The sequence below is a fragment of the Carcharhinus amblyrhynchos genome, chromosome 10 (assembly GCF_965287045.1).
Source record: "Carcharhinus amblyrhynchos chromosome 10, sCarAmb.v2.hapA, whole genome shotgun sequence".
NCBI lineage: Eukaryota > Metazoa > Chordata > Chondrichthyes > Carcharhiniformes > Carcharhinidae > Carcharhinus > Carcharhinus amblyrhynchos.
Window position 1 is genome coordinate 94,539,294 of NC_137333.1, and position 18,470 is coordinate 94,557,763.

At 43.2% G+C, this 18,470-nt stretch overlaps 1 protein-coding gene across 4 annotated transcripts in view; it reads left to right on the forward strand.

Annotated features, from left to right (window-relative positions):
- Nucleotides 1–18,470, forward strand: part of jade3 (jade family PHD finger 3) — a 62,753-nt gene that overhangs the window by 2,272 nt on the left and 42,011 nt on the right. Inside the window, exons 1-2 of one of the 4 annotated variants that reach the window (XM_080197631.1) lie at nucleotides 11,568–11,583; nucleotides 14,387–14,584. The exons of 1 other annotated variant lie outside the window; for it this stretch is intronic. The gene's annotated coding sequence lies outside the window, so the exon portion shown is untranslated. Of the gene's footprint in view, nucleotides 1–2,998; nucleotides 3,029–11,567; nucleotides 11,584–14,386; nucleotides 14,585–18,470 lie in introns of those variants that run through there. 2 more of the 4 variants (XM_080197630.1, XM_080197633.1) reach the window with 2 other exon arrangements.

Consider the following 18,470-nt stretch of genomic DNA (forward strand, 5'->3'; position numbering starts at 1 on the left):
AAGTGTGGCATCAAGAAGCCCGAGCAAAATAGGATGTTGTCAAGCTTGGTAGCCTTTGTTAGATCTGGTACATCCATCTGTTTCTTGATATCACGTGAAATGAATCAAATTGGCTGAAAACTGGCATCAGTATTGGTGGGAGCTACAGGAAAGTGGTGAGATGGTCAGTACTTCTGCCAATAGGTAGAATGCTGCGGCCTTGTCTTTTTACTCTTGTGGTAGGTTCAGCCATCTTTGAGGATGGGGATGTTCATTTTCCTCCTTTATTCTCTTAGTTCAGTCACCCACCATATTACATCTGAATGTCGCAAAACTTTGGTCTTTTGGTTGTGGATTACTTAATCTGTCTATGGCACGCTACTTCTGTTTAGCGTGCATGTAGACCTATGTTATAGCTTCACTAGATTGACACCTCATTTTTAGTTATGCCTGGTGCTATTCCAGGCATGCTCATTTTCACTTGTTGAACCTAGGTTGATCTCCTGGCTTGATGGTAACTGTAGAGTGAGGGATATGAAGGCCCATTAAGTTACTGATGTGGTGGAATATAATTCTACTACTATGGCCCACAGCACTTTGTGAATACCCAGTTTTGAACTTGGATTCAAAACAGAACCCGATCACGGTTTAGGCACAATACAAGTGCCACACTATACGAAGGAAGATAGCCTCATTATGGAAATGAAATTTTTATCTTCAGTGTGTGGTTGTCACTTCTAGCTGTACAGTTGTGGACAGATGCCTCTTCCTGTGGTGGGTGGCAGTCAAATAGATTTTTTTCGAAGTGTTAGTTCGCACGTTACAGATGCAGTTTGACAGCTATGTTCTTCACAGCTTGGCAGTCATGCTACCAATCCACTCATCATCATGGGGACTTAAGTCCTCCATCTAAAGTATATTCTGTTTCCTTGGTACCATCAGTGCCTCTTCCAAGTGATGCTCAGAACGGAGTTGTATTGATACATCTGTTGAGGGAGAGCAGTATCTATGTTTGGCCAGGTGCCATGAGTCAATGTTCAGGATTTCCAGGGCCACATTAACCTGATACCCTTGAGTGACTGGAGACAGCCCTGCTCATAATATAAACATGCCCATGAATTGTGTTGGAAGAGTTCAGGATTTTGACTGAAAGGTATGATTCTGTGAGCATGCTGTATTCCTCTATAAGACTGCTCTCCCACTTGACAGTGAGGAGGATTTTGCAAAGTTGACTGCACTTTGTGTGCTGTAATGTCCAAAAATGGTGCCTAAGCAAGACCTGCCTGGAGTCTAGTTATGATGTAGAGATGCTGGCGTTGGACAGACATTCTGTCCTCAGATCTGTATTTTTACTGCCAGTTTATGTGTGTCTTAGTCAGGGAATGTAAAATCTCCACAGTGCATCAAGTCTGCAGCTACCCAAAAGAGCACCCATCCAGGCCCTCCCTTCCGCTTTATCCTTGTAACCCTGAACGTTTGCCATGGCTAATCTGCCTAACTTGCACATCTTTGGACACTAAGGCTCAATTTAGCATGGCTAATCCACCTAACCTGCACATCTTTGGACTGTGGGGGGAAACTGAAGGAAACTCATGCAGACACGGAGAATGTACAAACTCCACACAGACTGTGACCCAAGACTGGAATTAAACCTGGGTCCCTGGTGCTGTGAGGCAATGGTGTGTTATCTCCACTCTAAGGACAGGGATAATCAGCTAGTGTCTCAGCAAAAGATGGGTGTTTCCTACTGGAAATTGTTATATGAACTTGAGGAAAATGAATGATTTGTTTCTTTCCAAAAGCTTTAAGTCAACATACGTCATGGGCATTTTTGTACAAAGTGATTGCACGTGCAGTATGAATCACTCAACAGCAGATTGTTTGGCTAAGTATGGGACAAGTTTGCTAGTAAAACTCAATCACTGGGGCTTTGGTGGGGCGCAGGGTAAGATCTCATGCCTAGAATCATATCTGGCACAAAGGAAGATGTGCTTTTTTTTTTTGGCAACCATTCATCTCAGTCTTGGAGCTTCGCCAATACAGCCTCTGAGGCCCAATTATCTTTAACTTTCATCAGTGATCTTGTTATCTGTAATCTTGCCTCCATCATATTATCATAAATGGGCCTGTTTGCTGCTGATTGCACAGGGTTCAGCTCCACTCATAATTCCTCAGGTAACGAAGCAATATGTGCAAAAAGATCTAGTCTTGGATTGGTTGGTCGTCAGGAACGTTTGCGCCACATGAGTGTGTGGCAGTGACCATTTGTACAATGAGAACATGACATTAAATAGCATGACAATCTTTAGAGTATCCCAACCATCAGTATCCTGGGAATTATCATTGACCAAAATCTGAATTGAATCAGCAATGTAAATGTAATGGTTACTGCTGCTAGTAGCTTGCACCCTGATTCCCCAAAACACCTCTCCTACCTGTAAGGTACAGATCAGGAGTATTATGGAATGTGCTCCACTTGCTTGGATGGGTGCAGCTCCAATAACACTCAAGAAACTTGACACCATCCAAGAATTGAAGGAAAGTAATGACCTATGTTAAGCTGACTTTCTTTTCCTCTTAAGCTTATCCTTACTCTGCTTGGCACCAATCTCAATCAATCTGGGCAATGGAGTGCAAGGCTGCATCTCACCATACTGTTGGGCAGCGTGTTCATACACAAATGTGTTGTGAACTGAGTTTCCAAGGCAACCTTGTCTGTTGTATGAAGCTGAGTAAATGTTTTACTTGTAACTGAGGAAGGCTCATTAATGAGATATAAACTACGTTACTTTTAACAGTGACAAAACTCTCATCTTCCTGGAATTGCAAGTAACAAGAATTCAATTAAATCTATTCAATTTTGCATTAACTAATCTCTGTCCTTCACCCAAAATGGATGATTGTGTCTCCAGTGGCCTGCCTATGTCTCTCCAACTCCCTTTCCTCTTTAAGACCTTCTTTAGACCTCATTTGGTAAAGAGTTCAAGTATCCCCCTCCTTTGACTTGTGGGAAGTACCCAGGAATGTTCATCTACATTGACAGCATTAGGTAAATGCAAGTTTTTGTCAAAGTGTAATTGTTGTTGTGTATTGATGGTCTTGCAAATCAACTCAGTTAGTGTTGCTCCTTTTCTGATGATGCAAGGTTCATTTTATGGCGCAGGAAGGAGTTTCCGTCTGACTTTCTTGGATATAATTTCATGGGATGTGGGCATTGTTGCCAAGGCTGGCAATTAATTTGCCTTTCCTGTTGAAAAGGAAGTGCTGGGCCCTGGTATAGAATCATTGATGTTTACATAGAGGCTCAACTTGTCCACACCACCCAGTTTTTTCCACTATGCTATTCCCAGTTATAAGAACATAAGAAATAGGAGCAGGAGTAGGCCATCTAGCCCTTCGAGCCTGCCCCGCCATTCAATAAGATCATGGCTGATCTGTCGTGGCTCCGTTCCACTTTCCCGTCCTCTCCCCACAACCCTTAATCCCCTCGCTTATCAAAAACCCATCAACCCGCGTCTTAAAAATATTTAGCGAGGCAGCCTCCACCACTTCAACGGGCAGAGAATTCCAGAGATTCACCACCCTTTGAGTGAAGAAGTTCCTCCTCAACTCCATTCTAAACTGCCCCCCCCCTTTATCTTGAGGCTGTGCCCTCTAGTCCTACTGTCCTTTCTGAGCGGGAAGAGTCTCTCGACCGCTATCCTATCCATCCCATTCATCATCTTATATGTCTCAATGAGATCTCCCCTCATTCTTCTAAACTCTAACGAGTACAAGCCTAGTTTATTCAGCCTCTCCTCATAGCTCAACCCCCTCAACTCCGGTATCAGCCTAGTAAACCTCCTCTGCACACCCTCCAAGGCCAAAATATCCTTGCGTAAGTGCGGCGACCAAAACTGCACACAGTACTCCAGCTGCGGCCTCACCAATGCCCTATACAGCTGCAGCAAGACCTCCCTACTTTTATATTCAATCCCCCTCACTATGAAGGCCAGCATCCTATTAGCCTTCCTGACCACCTGCTGCACCTGCAGGCTGGGTTTTTGCGACTCATGCACAAGGACCCCGAGGTCCCTCTGCACCGTCGCCTGCTGCAGTTTTTTGCCACGTAAGTAATAGTCCTTCCTACCATTATTCCTACCAAAGTGGACCACCTCGCACTTGCCAACATTAAATTCCATTTGCCAGTTCCTGGCCCATTCGCCCAGCCTATCTAGATCCTTCTGCAGACTCTCCACACCCTCCGCACAATTTGCCGTTCCACCAATCTTGGTGTCATCAGCAAATTTCGACACCATACACTCGGTTCCCTCCTCCAGATCATCTATCTAAATGGTAAATAGCTGAGGCCCCAGCACCGACCCCTGGGGCACTCCACTAGTCACCAACCGCCAATCCGAATAGCACCCATTGACCCCCACTCTCTGCCTCCTATTTGACAGCCAATCCCCTATCCACGCTAACACCCTACCCCCAACTCCATGCCCCCTTACCTTCTGCAATAACCTCTTGTGAGGTACCTTGTCAAACGCCTTCTGAAAATCAAGACCGACCACATCCACCGGCTCTCCTTTATCCACCACCCTAGACACATCCTCATAGAACTCCAATAAATTTGTCAGACACGACTTCCCCTTAACGAAACCGTGCTGTGTCTGCTCTATCAAGCAATTCCCCTCAAGTTGCCCGCATTTAGCCCATATCCCTCAACCTATCTTACCCATGTGACTGTCTAAATGCTTTTTAAAAGACAAAATTGTATCTGCCTCTTACTATCTCTGGCAGCTTGTTCCAGACACTCGCCATGCTCTGTGTGGGGAAAAAAATGGTCTTCTGGACTCTTTTTTGCATCTCTCTTCTCTCACCTTAAACCTATACCCTCTAGTTTTAGACTCCCCTACCTTTGAGGAAAAAATGTTGATTATCTATCTTATCTATGCCCCTTGTTATTTTATAGACCTCTCTAAGATCAGGGAACTAAGCTCCATTCTACCCAACCTTTCCTTATAGCTCAAACCATCAAGTCCTGGTAGCACCCTAGTAAATCTTTTCTGCACTCTTTCTAATTTAATAATATCCTTTCTATAATAGTGACCAGAACTGTATGCAGTATTCAAAGTGTGACCGTACCAATGTCTTGTACAACGTCAACAAAACGCCCCAACTCTTGTGTTCAATTTCCGACCGATGAAACCAAGCATGCCGAATGCTTTCTTCACCACCCTGTACATTTGTAACTCCACTTTCAAGGAGCTATGAATCTGTACCCTTATATCTTTGTTCTCCCCCAGTGCCCTACCGCTAACTGAATAAGTCCTGCTCTAGTTCAGTCTACCAAATTGCATCAGCTTGCGTTTATCTAAATTAAACTCCATCTGCCATTCATTAGCCTGCTGGCCCAATTGATCAGGATCGCGTTGCAATCCTAGATAACCACTTTCACTGCCACTTTGCCATCAATCTTAGTGTCATCTGCAAACTTACTAACAATGCCTCCTAAATTCTCATCCAAATCATTAATATAGATGACAATTAACAGTGGACCGAACACCAATCCCTGAGGCACACCGCTTATTACAGGCCTCCAGTTTAAAAAAAACAACCCTGTGCAACCACCCTCTGGCTTCTGTCATTAAGCCAATTTTGTATTCATTTAGCTACCTCACCCTGGATCCTGTCAGATTTAACCTTGTGCAACAACCTACCATGTGGTACCTTGTCAAAGGCCTTGCTAAAGTCCATGTAGACAATATCAACTGCACTGTCCTCATCTACCTTCTTGGTCACCCCTTGAAAAAACTCAGTCAAATTCGTGAGACATGATTTTCCACTCACAAAGCCAAGCTGACTCCCTAATCAGTCCTTGTGTCTCTAAATGCTTATAGATCATGTCTCTTAGACTATCTTCTCACAACTTATGCACTACAGATGTTAGCCTCACTGGCCTGAAGTTCCCAGCCTTTCCCTGCATCCCTTAAACAAAGACACAACATTTGCCACTCTTCTATCTCACCTGTGTGTTATCAGACCATTGCAGTCCATATGATGGAGGGATTCCCATAGTGCTATTAGGTAGGAAATTCTGATAACATGAGAGAGAATGAAGAAATTGTGTTTTGGTGTGACCCTAAAAAGCTTCTATAAATATGTCAAAACAAAGAGATCATTGTAAGTCACTTAGTGTCCAAAATGGGAGAATTTGTAATAGAGAATGTGGAGCATTTAAACGACTACTTTAGTTCTGTATTCACAGAAGAAGGCACAATAATGCTAGGGAATTAAGAGTCTAGTAAGCAGGAAGAAATGAAAGGAGTTAGTATTAGTTTAAAAAACTGCAGGAGAAATTAATTGGACTGAATGCTGATAAATCCCCAGAGCATGATGATCTACACCCCAGGGTACTAATGAAGGTGCCCATGGAAATAGTGGATATGTTGATTCCAGATTGGAGAATGGCAAATGTAACCCCACTATTTTAAAAAAGGTGGGAGGGAGGAAACGGAAATGCGACCAGTTAACCAGGTGTAGGGAAAATGCTGTTTTTATGACTTGGAGGAGAATTTTGGGACTGCTGTTCCCATGCACCTGCTGTTTTGTGTTGTAGATTGTGGAGGTTTCAGGTTGGGAGGTGCTTCCAGGGAAGCTTTGACAAGACCGCAGAAGTGCATTCTGTCAATAACATCCGCTGTGGTTACATTGCCTGTGCTTCACTTACCTTAAGCATCCCGCACCTCTCCAAATCATTTATACATTCATATATTTGCATTTAGTTTTCATGTCTTTGTTTTGATTTTGGAATTTTAAATTTTGTAACATTTTTTAAAAAATTTATTTTTTTGTTTGTCATTTATTTCCTGCATTATTCAGAAAAAACATCATGCTTCACTAGTAAACTGAAGTGGTTATCACTGACCTGGTTGCATTTTATTCTACTCTGCTGCATTTGATACTGACTTTGAAGGGAGGATCATTGCATTTTAGGAGTGAAATGTGTCTCAAATACTTAAAGCCGTTGAGATGCCTATAATCACCGGGTGCTGATATATTTAACAGTTTGACCAATCTCATGATTAGAGATCAGAGTCACTGCCTGGGGGTATGATTTAACAATCCAGAGTTGAATTTCCAATTCCCATTTCGGATACATGTTCAGATAATTGGATAGGAGAACTACAGATAGTCTTGGAAGACTGTAAAGACCATATGAACATAAGAAATAGGAGCAGGAGTAGGCCATCTAGCCCTTCGAGCCTGCCCCGCCACTCAACAAGATCATGGCTGATCTGTCGTGGCTCAGTTCCACATTCCCACCCTCTCCCCATAACCCTTAATCCCCTCGCTTATCAAAAACCCATCAACCCGCGTCTTAAGAATATTTAGCGAGGCAGCCTCCACCACTTCAACGGGCAGAGAATTCCGGAGATTCACCACCCTTTGAGTGAAGAAATTCCTCCTCAACTCTGTTCTAAACCGCCCCCCCCTTTATCTTGAGGCTGTGCCCCCTAGTCCTACTGTCCTTTCTGAGCGGGAAGAGTCTCTCAACCTCTATCCTATCCATCCCATTCATCATCTTATATGTCTCAATGAGATCTCCCCTCATTCTTCTAAACTCTAACGAGTACAAGCCTAGTTTATTCAGCCTCTCCTCATAGCTCAACCCCCTCAACTCCGGTATCAGCCTAGTAAACCTCCTCTGCACTCCCTCCAAGGCCAAAATATCCTTGCGTAAGTGCGGCGACCAAAACTGCACACAGTACTCCAGCTGCGGCCTCACCAATGCCCTATACAGCTGCAGCAAGACCTCCCTACTTTTATATTCAATTCCCCCTCGCTATGAAGGCCAGCATCCCATTCGCCTTCCTGACCACCTGCTGCACCTGCAGGCTGGGTTTTTGCGACTCATGCACAAGGACCCCGAGGTCCCTCTGCACCGTCGATTGCTGCGGTTTGCAAAGGGGAGGGGTGATGTGTTGGAGCAGTCATAGCCTCTTGAATTTGCACACTTATGACTTAGAAAGTGCCTTCTTGTGTATTTTGAGCGACGTTAGATGGATCTTGACCTCTGTTGATGTTCATTGTTTCTCAACTTGCTAGGTCATTCAACCATCACTTTTGACAAGTTAACAGATGATTGCTCCTATGGATATTGAACCCAGGAAAAAGTCACCTTTTCTTGGAGGGGCAAAATGTTACACTGTGATTTCTATTGTTTTCTTAAATTGGAGAATTGGAGACTTTATTCTAGCCAGGTAAATTTTAAATTATGCTATAAATCTAGCCATTGCAGAACTGCTGTATTATGTTGTTTGACTGGGTTATTAGCTTAATTCACATGTTCATAGAATCACGAATAGTACTGAATAAAAGGAGGCTGTTTAACCCATTGAAGTCTGCATTGCCTTTGCATCAAGTATAGAAGCAAGGACATTGTATTAAACATTTATAAATATGAGTTGGGCCTCAGCTTGAGTCTTGTGCCCAACACTGGATATTTGTGAAGGACATCAAAACTTGGAAGCAGTGCAGGGGAGATTACTGTAATTGTGCCAGCGATGAGGAATGTCAGTTAGCTGGAGTGGGGCCACTTAATGGAGGCGTTCAAAATCATGAAAAGTTTAGTGAATAGTGGCCATTTGGTCACTGGAGCCTGTTATGCCACTGAATGAGATCACAGCTAATCTGTATCCTAAGGCGAGTGTCATGGTTCCATATCCCTTAATATCTTGGCTGGCAAAAAACTATTACTCTCAGTTTTGGATAAATGCTTACAGGGGAGGAAATAGCAGAGTAAGGGCATGGGACCAATCGCTTAGCTCTTTTCTGATACAGGCACAATGACCACCTTCTCTTCTGTAAAATTGTATGATACAAATTGAAGACAGTTGTTAAACTATGAGGCTGCCTATGAGCTTATTATATGGATCAGCCCTCTTAAATTTAATTGAGGCTTTAGATCAGAACTGATGGCAGTGGACTTTTGATAGTTTTTAAACAACTTTTGTTGATACGAAGCCTTTAACACTAAAGCATTCCAAGATACTTCCCAGGAAAATTGTCAGACAAAATATTACTACGAGATTAATTCAAGAGTAATCGCTGTCATCAAGATGGGGGCAGGAATGGGAGAGGAGATGCAGTTGTAAGTAGGAAGCAATGTTGTCATTAAGATTTCAGTAAATCACAAAAGGAACAAGTGAAATTTTGATGCTGTGCCCACTTGAACTGAAAGGTGGCCAGGAGGATTTTGTCTTCACATCTTTGGATTGCCTGAGGAGAGCAGCTGTTTTAACTCTAGGGTGAAAAACTGATGGTTTCAGGTTAGCTGTTCATTGCTACTAGTCAAAAGAATATGAAGTGAACAGGTTTGTAACATTCTTTGCTTAAATGTTCTCCACTTCCATAGTGCATTGCTAATGATGCCTGTTGAATAACAATTTTGCTTGCCAAGAAGAAAATAATAGCATTATTAGGCAACGTTTAGTTTGTGGTCATTGGGCCCTGTGTTTGATTTTTGATTTGATTTATTATTGGCACATGTGAAAAGTATTGGTACAGCGAAAAGTATTGTTTCTTGCACGCTATAGAGACAAAGCATACCATACACAGAGAAGGGAATGAGAGAGTGCAGAATGTTGTGTTACAGTCATAGCTAAAGTGTAGAGAAAGATCAACTTAATGCAGGATAGGCCCATTCAAAAGTCTGACAGCAGCAGGGAAGAAACTGTTCTTGAGTCGGTTGATACGACTTTTGTATCTTTTTCCTGATGGAAGAAGGTGGAAGAGAGAGTGCTCGGAGTATGTGGGGTCCTTAATTATGCTAGCTGCTTTGCTGAAGCAGCGGGAAATGTAGACAGAGTCAATGGATGAGAGACTGGTAATGACAATAATTAATTTAAAAAAAAAAGTCAACATAAGCATCCGTGAGGCTCTGTGCATCAACAGCAGCAGCAGCAGAATTGTATTCCACCACAGTTTGTAACCTTATGCCGTGGCATATCCCTCAATCATTACCCAGAGAGTATCCCTGGTTCAGTGATGACTGGAAGAGCATACCACAAGCAGCACCAGATACACCTAAAAATTATATACCAACCTAGTGAGATTATAACAAAGAATTACGTGGAAACAGCATGCCACAGAACCAAACAATCCCAACTATCAGATTAGTAACTGGAGACAGTGATTTTACAAACATCCTCGTCCTCAATGATGATAAAACCCAACATGAGAGTTCAAAAAACTAGAATTGAGTTTTTTTTTGAAGAGGTGACAAACTTGAGGGAAGGACTGTGGATGTAGTTATATGAACCATAGTAAGGGGTTTGATAAGGTCCCACATGGCAGACTAGTACAAAAACTGAAATCACATGGGGTTCGAGTGGGCTGGCTGGAAGGATACAGAACTGACTTGGTTATAGAAGACAGAGTAGCGATGGATGGGTGTTTTTTACAGAATGGAGATCTGTAGTGTTCCGCAGGGGCCAGTGCTGGGACCTCAGTTGTTTGTGGTATACATCAATGATCTGGAGAAAAATCTGGGTAGGTCTGATTAGTAAATTTGCAGGTGACATGAAGATTGGGGATTGTCAGAGGGTACAACAAAATACATATCGATTGGAGCCTTGGGCGTGTTTTTGGCAGGTTGAGTTTAATCTGGACAAATGTGAGGTGATGCATTTTGGGAGGATCAAATGTAGGTGTGAATTATACTTAAGTGGCAGAAACCTTAGGAATATTAATATAGAGGGATTTGGGCATGCAGGTCAGCAGTTCCCTAAAAATGGCAACATAGGTGTCAAGGTGCTTGAGAAGGTATATGGCATGCTTGCCTTCATCAGCTGGGGCATTGAGTACAAGAGTTGGGAAATTATGTTGCAGCTATATAAAACATTGGTTAGGCTGAATTTGGCATGCAGTTCTGATCAGCGCACTACCAGAAGAATGTGGAAGCTTTGGAGAGAAAACAAAGAAGGTTCACCAGGATGTTGGCCTGGTTGTGAGGGTGTTGGCTTTGAGGAGAGGTTGAATAAACTAGGATAGTTTTCACTGGAAAGGTGGGTGCTGAGGGGAGACCTGATAGAGGTCTATAAGTTTATGAGAGGCACAGACAGGGTGGATGGTCAGAGGCTTTTTCTTGGGGTGGAAGTGTCAATTAGAAGGGGGCATGGGTTCAAGGTGAGAAAGGGAAACTTTAAGGGAGATGTGCAGGGAAAGTTTTTCATGCAGAGAGTAGTGGGTGCCTGGAATGCAATGCTGGAGGAGGTGGTGGAAGCAGGCACACTTTTAAAAGCATCTCGATGGGTACATAATTAGAGGGATGTGGACTGATTAAGGGCAGAGGTTTTATTTAGTTTGGTTAGGATATCATGATTGGCATGGGCTTGGAGGGCCGAATGGCCTGTTCCAATGCTGTATTTTTCTTTATTCTTTAAATTTTGCAGCCATCTTCAAACAGAACTACTGAACGGATGAACCATCTCAGCCTCTCCCTGAAATCCCAACATGACAGATGCCAGCCTTCAGCTAATTCAGTTCGCTTCATGTGAAATGAATAAATGACTGAATGAATTGGATACGATGTGGAAATGCCGGCGTTGGACTGGGGTAAGCTCAGTAAGAAGTCTCTCAACACCAGGTTAAAGTCCAACAAGTTTATTTGGTAGCACAAGCTTTTGAAATGTTGCTCCTCCTTCGTGTGTGTGTGAGGAGCTGTGTTCACAAACAGGGCATATAAAGACACAGACTCAGTTTACAAGATAATGATTGTAATGTGAGTTTTTACAGGCAATCAAGTCTTAAAGATACAAACAATGTGAGTGGAGAGAGGATTAAGCACAGGTTAAAGAGATGTGTATTGTCTCCAGCCAGGATAGTTAGTGAGATGTTGCAAGCCCAGGCAAGTCATGAGGGTTACAGATAGTGTGACATAAACCCAAGATCCCAGTTGAGGCTGTCCTCGTGAGTGCGGAACTTGGCTATCAGTTTCTGCTTAGCGACTCTGCGTTGTCATGTCGTGAAGGCCGCCTTGGAGAACGCTTACCCGAAGTCAGAGGCTGAATCCCCATGACTGCCGAAGTGTTCCCTGACAGGAAGAGAACACTCTTGCCTGGTGATTTTCAAGCAGTGTTCACTCATCTATTGTTGTAGCGCCTGCATAGTCTCCCCAATGTACCATGCTTTGGGACATCCTTTCCTGCAGCGGATAATGCGGATAACATTGGCTGAGTTGAAGAGCGTGTACCTGGTGGATGGTGTTCTCATGTGAAATGATGACATTCATGTCAATGATCCGGCATGTCTTGCAGAGGTTGCTGTGGCAGGGTTGTGTGGTGTTGTGATCACTGTTGTCTGTTTGAGATTGTGCAGTTGTTTGAAGACAAGAAATGGGGTTGTGGGGATGGCCTTGGTGAGTTGTTCGTCTTCATCAATGACATGTTGAAGGTCCAGAGAAGATGTCGTAGCTTTGGGTCTTCCGATCATGCTCTCGTCCCACATACTCCCCACATTGGAGATCTGTACTATCTGCCTAAGATATGCAAGGCCAACCCACCTGGCCGTCCCGTTGAATCAGGCAATGGGACCTTGTGTGAGAACCTCTCTGGCTGCGTTGAGGGCATCCTGAAACTAACTTATGAAGAACCCCCAGCTTCTGTCGTGACACAGCGGACTTCCTACAGAAACTCAGTACACCATGGAGCAGTTGAACCAGGAGCACTCCTTGGCACTCTACACCAGCATCCCCCATGACAATGGCACTGCTGCAACTGCCTCAGTACTCAACGCTGACAACTGCCAATCTCCAGACGCAATTCTACAACTCATCAGCTTCATCCTGGACCACTGCGTCTTCACCTTCAACAATCAGTTCTTCATCCAGACACACAGAACAGCCAAGGGGACCAAATTTGCACCTCAATATGCCAGCATCTTCATGCACAGGTTTGACCAAGACCTCTTCACCGCACAGGACCTTCAACTGACACTATGCACTAGATACATCGATGACATTTTCTTCCTTTTTGGACTCATGGCGAATAATCACTGAAACAGTTATATGATGACATCATCAAGTTCCATCCCACCATCAGACTATCCAGAATCATTTGCATTCTTGGACAGATGCATCTCCATTAAGGATGGTCACCTCAGCACTTCACTGTACCGCCTCACGATGCTCCTTTTCTCCAGCTTCCACCCTAAACAAGTTAAAGAAACCATCCCTTATGGACAAGCTCTCCATATGCACAGGATCTGTTCAGATGAGGAGGATTGCAACAGATGTCTACAGACACTAAAGACGCCCTCGTAAAAACAGGGATATGGCACTTGACTCATCAATTAACAGTTAATGTGGCGCACCACATCGAAAAACTGTGCTGACTTCCTCAGAAGACAAACACAGAACACGACAGAGAAGCACCCTTCGTCATCCAGTATTTCCCTGGAGCGGAGGAGCTATGACAGCTTCTCCGGAGCCTTCAACATGTCATTGATGAAGACGAACATCTTGCCAAGGCCATCCCCACAACCCCACTTTTTGCCTTCAAACAACTGCACAACCTCAAACAGACCGTTGTCCGCAGCAAACTACCCAGCCTTCAGAAGAACAATGACCATGACGCCACACAACCCTGCCACAGCAACCTCTACAAGATGTACCGGATCATTGATTCAGTCTCTGATCTTTGGGCAATCGTCCTCCAAGGCTGCCTTCACGATACACGACAACACAGAATCGCTGAGCAGAAACTGATAGCCAAGTTCCGCACACAAGGACAGCCTCAACCGGGATCTTGGGTTCATGTCACATTATCTGCAACCCCCACAACTTGCCTGGGCTTGCAAAATCTCACTAATTGTCCTGGCTAGAGACAATGCACACCTCTTTTAACCTGTGCTTAACCCTCTCTCCACTTATGTTGCCTGTACCTTTTAAGACTTGATTACATGTAAAGACTTGCATTTCAACTACTATCTTGTAAATTAAGTTTGTGTCTATATATGCCCAGTTTGTGAACACAAATCACTCACCTGAAGAAGGAGCAACACCTCTGAAAGCTTGTGCTACCAAATAAACCTGTTGGTGTTGTGTTGTGAGGTTTTTTACTGTATTGGATATAACAAAGGATATGGCTGCCTTTCCAACATTCTGGTTGTAGTGCTGAAAACATGCTCCAGATCCTGCTGCGCCCCCAGCCATATTTTTCGGCTGCTCTGCTGGTACTTTCCTGATGTGTGGAAAATTGCCCAGTTATGTCCGGTACATACGATGCAGGGTAAATCCAATCCAGCTAGTTAACGTTTCATCAGTCTACTTTCAATAATCAACAAAGTAATGACAGTGGCATTTAAGTGACATTTACTTGCTGATGACCTGCTTACTGATGTCTTGTTTGGATTCCTGCAGGACCGCAGTGCCAGATCTCATTGCAACTTTGTTTGAAACTGAGACAAAAGAGCTAATCTCCTGAACGAATCTGAGAGTGACTTGCCTTGATATCAAGACAATATTTTGGCAAATGTTGCATCAAGGAGCCAAAGCAAAGCGGAAGTCAACTGGATGAAATCTCTACACTGGCTGGTATTGTCCCTTGCACGCAAGAAGGTGGGTTATGGTTTTTGGAGGTCAATCATCTTACCTTAGGTGTTGCTACAAGAATTCCTCAGAACACTGTCCTCAATTTTAGTTGCTTCATCAGTTACTTCCCCTCCAAGATCAGAGGTGAGGACATTTGCTGATTGTAGTATTCAGTTGCATTCTCAACATCTCATGAAGTGGTTAATACCTAAAAGCAGCACAATCTGTATAACAGAGTGGATAACTGTTAAGTGGCAAATAACACGTGTCACGGAAGTACCAGGCAATAACCATTTCTAAAATGAAAAAAATCTCATTCCTTCCCCTTGATGTTCATTGGCATTACCACCACTGCCTCCATCTACATTCTGGGGGTAACCATTTGCTTAGCTGAATCAGCCATCAGTACTGGCTTAGAAGAAGGTCAGAAACTGGATATTCTGTAGTAAGTCTCCTAACATCCCAGAGACTATCCACCATCTATCTACAAGGCACAGATTAGAAATGCAATTAAATGTTTGCAATTTGGATGAATGCAGCTCCCGTCAGCACTGGAAGCTCAACACTCTCTCAGAAAAGGGCGCCTGCTTGTTTGGCATCCTGACCACCACCTTAAACTTTTACCTCCTTCCGCTTCTGGTGCACAGTGGCAACAGTGTGTACTGTTCACAAAGTGTACTGCAGCAGTTCAACAAGGCTGCTTTGACCGGACCTTCCAAACATTTGACCTTTGCTGCTAAGAACCAGGACAACATGCGCATTGGAATGCCATGCTAGCAATTGCCATCCAAGTCACTGAGCATTCTAACTTATCACAATTTCTTGTTGCCACTGGGTCAAAATTCTGAAAGCTCCTTCCAACATCATGTGTGGGATCTACACGACATGAACTGCAGCAATTGAAGAATGCAACTCACCGCCACCACCTCGGGTAATTAGGGATGGGCATTAAATGTTTGCATCATTAGCTATCCTTACCAGAAAGAATGTTGATTTGGTGACCAAATTGATTCTGCTTACCTAATAAAACACAGGCATGCAGCATAATATTCTAGATAAACAATTGACAATATTGCTAAGATAAAGCAGAAACTGGGTATGTGGGAAAAGGTGCGTGATGCAGGTCTGACTCACACCCCGATCTTACGCTACCGCAGTTGCCCAAGCCATGTTCAAGTTCATCTGGAGATCGAAGATGGGTTGTGCCTGCAAGGACACCTTGCATAAATCTCTGGATAAGAGAGGGTAAAAAAAACTGCATCCAACACGACCTTCATCTTGATAGTCACCTTTTGTGAATGTAGATCCTCAGTGTGCAAATATGAAGTTCCACTATTTGCTGATGCTCTACCTGTCCTCAGTGTTGCAAATGATGGGCCTGGCCACGTTGCTGCGGAACGCTCCCAAGACATTGTGCCATATCACCTGTCCCCCTTGGAAAAAATTGTTCAGAAAAACACCTTTGACCACAAGGTGATGAAGCAGTCGTTTCCTTGTCCTCGAGGTCCTGAAGGAAAATAAGACGGTGAATCCCTGAGAGTTTGACAGAATGCCTCGTCAACTTTCAATCAAGCACAAAGACCTAGCTTGACTGGTGGTGTGAAGGGCACTCCCTGTCAGATTCTTCATCCAAAGTCTTTGCACTGCCACACACTACCCTCAAAGTGGTTGCAGGAGGTGGAAGAGATGGTTGCATACTTCCTTGGAATGATACTTTATAAAGAAGGTCTAGTCAGAGACGCAGTGGTATTTGGCAAGGTTCATCCTTCGCAGCTCTGACCAGGACTCTCTGCTCTGTGGGCTGTTTCCAGGGACACGTACTAACACAAATATCAACCGCTGCTGGGAGATCATCAATGCGGTGAAAGGTGCACTTTGGTCTGCCTGAAACCTGTTGATCTTCCAAATCAAAGAATTGCCCTTGACCGAGTGTTTCAGACTAGCATATTCCAAGGCCTAGGACTCCATGCAAAGGGATGCACTTGAACTTGGGATTGATGTTGCTATGGCGCAATGGGAAAGGCTTTTCAACCAATGATTACCGAGGGGCTGGTAACTGTGAAAAAAGCCCTTGGACTTTATTTCTAACAGTATGTAATTGTACTGATGCACCGCAGAGTGCAACATGACCGACGTTGTTTGAAAAGAATTGTATTTGCAGATCAAGTGTAGTATCAACATGCTGTCCTTGGTTGAAGTCATTAGGTTATACTTCCGCTTCATTTGAAGCAATTTTTAAGTGGCATCTCGGCCTTTTGGCTAAGATGCAAATGAGATCAAGCCTTGGAGGAGGAGCTATGCCTACCCCGATCAGTTTGGATCGAGTGTCTCAACTTGTTGAGACTGAATTGAACTAGATTTGATTGAATTGGAATAAAAACAAAAAAAATTGAAATGTTTATCATGTACTCATTACTGAACTGAAGCACCTCCGGTGCATCTTGATCTCTGGAGAAAATCTGAATACAATTGCACTTTACTGTTACAACAATTTGAACCGTTTGTGTGTCTTTAGATTTTGTGTAAGTAAAGTGTATTTTGGAAAAAATTGTTATTTTGTTCTATGTCTGAGGGTTGAGTTTGAATTGCCTTTTCTGATTCTGCCACATCTAATCGATTGTGGCATTGTGTTGCAGAATTGATGGGAAGTGTTGTGGTTGTTCGAAGATTTGGCATTCCTGTCAGCAGTAAATTATTGGTGGTTGTTAGTCTGCTTGTATGTTGGTTGCTTGTGCTGTATGGTAAAGAGAGGAATTTTATAAATTACCTCATTGGAGGCGTTTGTCTATATGTTAACTGACAGTACTAAAGGTTGTGTGTGAGTAGAGTGCATGGAGTAGAACAAATCTTGACAACCAAATCTAAATCCACTGAGTAAATTGCCAAACTGGCAAATGGAATTTGACTGAGCCAGATGAAATTTTTGCATTTGGGTAGAAATGACACTGAGCACACTTGAACTTCACATGGAATAAAACTAGATTATTTGATAAAAGGACCTCGGTGTTTTGATTCATAATTCTTTTAAAGGTTCATGACCAATGCCCAGAAACTTTAGCCAAAGCAAATAAGGTGTTGGGTTGTATTAATAGGACTATTCAATACACAACAGTGCATATTTTGTTCTTTACGACCTTGGTTTGACTGCATTTAGAATACTGTCTAGTTTTGGTGGTCGCATACAGTAGGTGATATAGAGGCTATGCAAAAGATTGGGGAAGGTGCCAGTCAAAATGATTTACATTTTAAAATTCTTAATTAGTCATTTTTTTAAATGAAACTGAGTCTATTCATTGTGGAGATATGTAGGCTTGGAGGTAATTTGATCAACGTCAACAAAATATTTAAAAGGCTAGATTATATTCTTGTGTGAGGGGAGGAATGAATTAGCTCACTTGGCTAAATGGCTAGCATGTGATGCAGAATAACCAATGATGTGGGAGCAATTCCTGCACTGAATCTGATTGTTCATGCAGGCCTGTCTCCTTGTCTTATCCCATCCTTGATACAATCTAGTGTTCCTCAAGCTACATTTACCACCTGTTTGTGGGTCTGTGGACAATGGCTAAGTACCTTGCCTTATACTAAAATTATCCAATAATACAATCAAGATAATAGAAGACCAGAGGTAATGTGTATATGTTCTGTAAACATGAAAGGTCGGCCATATTTTAGACAGTGTATTTTTTTCCGAGGACCTTTTTGTAACTTGTTGCTGGTGAGTGCAGTGAAATGCTTACTCTACAAACCTTCAGTGGAAAGCTAGACAGGTTCTTGGCTGGGTTAAAGCTCAAATCTTTGGTCCTTGAAATAACAAATGTAAACCTGATCAAAGTGATGATCTGGACTAATTTTCTACTATTTAAAGGAGCCTGAGATGAATAGTCCCAGGTAAAAGTTGAGGCCTTTTAGA